Source organism: Urtica dioica, chromosome 8, assembly GCF_054948205.1.
Source record: "Urtica dioica subsp. dioica isolate 48M chromosome 8, U.dioica_male_clone48M_v1_H2, whole genome shotgun sequence".
Classification (NCBI taxonomy): Eukaryota; Viridiplantae; Streptophyta; class Magnoliopsida; order Rosales; family Urticaceae; genus Urtica; species Urtica dioica.
In genome coordinates this window covers 8,813,278-8,817,667 of record NC_142763.1, presented here as the reverse complement: position 1 = coordinate 8,817,667, position 4,390 = coordinate 8,813,278, and the positions used below count along the sequence as shown (strand labels likewise).

Genomic DNA, 4,390 nt, shown 5'->3' with positions numbered 1-4,390 from the left:
TGACTGATCTGTTTCTTTCAGGGAGTCCATGAAGTTGGACCCAGAATTGGACGAAGCGGAAGAATTCAGCAGGGTCGGTCTCAGTCACCGGGTCTCGCAAAGCCAGCAAGGATCGGTCGAAGTTCCAGGGACTTGTGTCGAGCACTCTTTTCTTATCAGAGGCCTTGCCAAATCTGAAGGTAAACACTCCGTTGCGATCCTCCGATATCGAGAGTGCACCATTCGGTTTCCAGACTTTGGTCAAGACAGCCCGAAAGGCTCCTCTGTTGAATGATTTTGATCGCAGCAGCTTACCATACAGACAGGTAGAAAGGTCAGGATTCGCAGCCGAGAGCTCGTCATCTTCGAAGACCACCACATTCTCGTCATCTTCATCGTCCGCACCCAATTCTGACCAACGTTCGCACAAGTCATCCATAGTTCGCCGGAGAACGAGGATGAGGCGAAAACTCTGACTTTCCTAAAGAAGGTAACGCAGAGAATAGAGTGGGAGAAATCCACTCCTATGGACTGAAATTCCGGTGAACGGAAAGTATACCTTAGGAAAAGTTATTCCAGAATATCAGAGACTTGTACGGAGAGACTTGTACGTAGAGAAAACATATTGTGAGATGAGACAAGATTATATAAAGAGTTTCTACATTCAAGCACCAAAATAGAAGCAAACTTTACTCAAAAGCATGTAAGATGTAACCATCTCTTTTTCAGAATAGTGAAGACAGAAGATATTGGCTTGAAATAATTATGAGAAAGTGATCACAAACAAAAGTAACTAGGCAAACATTCGGGACTATATTTGTCACACGCATAGAACAAAAAACTTAACTTTAAATGTATTTCAAAATAATCATTTAAAGTTACGACAAATCGGCCTATTAGCTCAGCTGGTTAGAGCGTCGTGCTAATAACGCGAAGGTCGCAGGTTCGAGACCTGCATGGGCCAAAAACCTTTCGAAATTCCTTTTGAAATTTTCTCTTACTTCGGATGTTAAAAACGACTGTCGTTTTCGCATAGTGACTTTTTTTTTTTTTTTTTTTTTTTTTTTTTGCGTACGTAACTTGGAAGTTTTCGTAGCTAAATATGATCGAGAACAAGAGATACACAACTAAGTAGTAACTAATAAAGATCGTGAGACTTTTTCAAAATAAAATGATAATGAACAATTAACGGTAATTAAAAAATGAGATATAATCTTTGAGCTATATAGTAATTAGTAAGGTCCTTGATTGTGTTACCATTTTTGTTTTCTTGTTCTTAGCGGCGGCTTCCATACGCAGTGATATAATACATACTATGCTTAAGTGGGTATTTGTGGTTATATATATATATATATATATATATATATATGTGTGTGTGTGTGTGTGTGTGTGTGTGGTGGCTTATCTCTTTTATACTATAAATCAAAGTTGCATGCCCTTATTTGGGTAGGCTTACTTCAGTTGGATTTGTTAATTTTTTCTGATTACTTTTTAAGATTCATTGACTTTGGAGTTTTGATTTCTTTGGATTTATATGCAAGATATACGACCTTTGAAATGTTAGTGGGTTTGTAATTAAAGTTCATTGCTATATGCTTCACTTGATAGACTTGTTTTTAGTGTCCACTATTGATGTCCACATTATTGCTCACTTTAAAATTTTGGACAAATTATAGTTGTTTGCGTGCCCTGATTGTCTAGGTTTTTTTTCGACCACGTGCAATTATCCTTTTGTTGGGGTTTGATTTATTTAATTTATACGCAGGGACATATATATCATCTTATATGTGTAGTCATTAGTCACTATACATATTTTATAGTGCAATATAATTGATAAACGTCAAATCATATATGAGTTAAATAAAATAATTAATGGACAGATAATAGCTAAACACAATTTTTGTAATTGTATAATTTATTATGCTTATTATGAGGGATAAAATTATCTTTCGTCATTAATGAGATTTGTCCATACATTTGTAATGGTTTTTATAATTTAATGTTGACATACATTATGTTCCATGTCGTTTAGTTAAAAAAATAAAAGTCATAAAAATGTGAAACTAGCTGAGAAATATTTGGATTTGTGTAACCTATTTGTGGGCTATGTATTTAATGACAATAAGCAAATGTCAGCAAATGAATACTACAATTTGTATTGTTTTTAACCATATTAGAAGAAAAAATGGATTTATTTCATGGTATTTTTTCATTGCATTGTTATTTAAATTCTTGGTAATTTGTATTCCTTTAAATTTATTAAGAAAAAAAACATTAGCTTGGGTTTGATTACTTTGGATTTATATGCAATAATCACATACTACGAGAGATGTAGTGGGTTTTAAATTAAAGTACATTCCTATTCAATGAAAGGGTTGGTCTTGCCGCTCGGATGACATCCCCGCCACAGACGCTTTCGCCGGAGATAGTACATTTTTTTCGCGGCGAGATATCTCCTGATTGCGATTTACAAAAGTGTTTTTTTTTTTTTCACGATGATGGAACTCAAAACCGTTGTGAAAGTGCATTCTCTATGACGGAAACTGAGTGAGAACCGTCGTGAAAAGTCAAAAAATAATAATAAATACTTTCAACTATGAAAACCATCGCGGAAAGTGTCAGGATTTTCCACGACGTACGGAAAACACTTTATATCTTGGAAAATCTGCCATGTGAGCTAGTAGCTAGTGTCTCCAGATTATGGTACTATTGGATACCAAACGACGAGTTTGAATGTTTATTGAATTTCATAAATGATTGCTTCTGTTTTGAACTCTAAATTATTATCATCAGTTTTTTGTGTGTGTGTGTGTGTGTGTGTGTGTGTGTGTGTGTACATGTTACATATTTTAGGTACGTTGGCTTGCTTTTATGTTTATATATTATTTGAAAAAGAGGTGCTGAGGATATATAAGAATGTATATATATACATATAAATTGCAGCCTTGAGAATTTTATGATTGTGATGTTGAATTCAATAAATGAAAATTATGAAACAACGATAACGTATAGACCATATGCTTAGTGATTGACACACTACTAGTAAGGAAGGCCGATGAAATTCAAAATCATATACGCTGACGGTATTAAACAAATATTAACCATGTCAAAAACAATATATACAATATGATCCCCAAAAATCTATATTATTTTTTTCTTGTATCATAATTATATTTATATATTATTTAAAAAAGAGGTGCTGATGATATATAAGAATGTATATATAAAAGAAAAAATTACAGCCTTGAGAATTTTATGACTGAACCTTATCACGTCTTCAATCCAGACCCTAGGGTTTTTTCTCTCTCCTTGAAACTTTTCTCTCTCAGCTAGCCGCGGGTTTCTTCCCAGATCTAGATCTAAGATCTCTCCCCTGGGGCCAAATCCAGCGGAGACTCCGGTCACCGATTGGGTATCTTAATGCTCCGGGGGAGGAGGTACGGCGGGTCTAGACCGGAAAAAGGAGTCAATAGCAGAGAATGGTGATGGAGGTTTTATGTGACGGTTTGAGTCACAAGCATTGTTGCAGCGCGATTCCTCGGAGGCAGAGGCTTGACGGCTCGGTTCCTCGACGACGGCGGCTCGTCTCCTCGGCGACGGCGGTGCGGCTTGTCTCCTCTACGCTGGCGGTGAGCCTTGGAGCCTCGGTGGCGAAGTGGCTCCGCTCCCCATCGAAGGTGGTGCGGCTCGTCCCACAGCGACGGCAGCGCGACTCTGTGCCTCGAAGACGGCGGAGGGGCTCGGCTACTCGGCGAAAGTGGTGCAGGGTGGCTCCTCAGCAACAACAGTGTAACGTGGCTCTTCGTGGTCATCATCCTCCCATCATATCGGTGTTGCTCCTCGTGTTCGGGGCTTGGATTCCGATGTTAGATTTTCTTTTTAGATTCATTGTTGGTCTGTGTGAAACTTTTACTTTATTGTTGTGATTTGCTTGTTTTGGTCTATTATGGAGGTGGGTTAGGCGTCGTCCCTTTTTTCGTTATGGATTTCCTGTTAGGGTTTTCTCTATGCAGGTTGAAGAATCATCTTCTTCTTGGTCACTAGACCGAGGTTGATTGGATTTCCCCATCATCCGTTATGGATATTATGAAAGAGCTATATGTGTGCTCGATATTTTTTGTGCTCGTTGTTCTTCCTTTTATCGGAAGCATGCACAAAATTGCGCGATTATCTGAACTTAGTGTTAGATTCACTTCGACTTAGGTCTTTTGTGTTCCTTGTACTAAGATGTAATTCTCCTGTATTTGTGGGTATTTTACCCAATTCCTAATGAAATCCGTTTATCTTCAAAAAAAAAAAAAAAAAAAAAATTATGACTGTGATGTTGAATTCAATAAATGAAAATTATGAAACAACGATAAGGTATAGAGTATAGACCATATGCTTAGTGATTTACACACTACTACTAAGG

At 37.2% G+C, this 4,390-nt stretch overlaps 1 non-coding gene across 1 annotated transcript; it reads left to right on the top strand.

Moving 5' to 3' along the window:
* The first annotated feature begins 869 nt into the window (after positions 1 to 869).
* Positions 870 to 943, top strand: TRNAI-AAU (transfer RNA isoleucine (anticodon AAU)). Its single transcript has one exon. It is a non-coding gene; the product is annotated as a tRNA-Ile (tRNA).
* Positions 944 to 4,390: the final 3,447 nt, after the last annotated feature.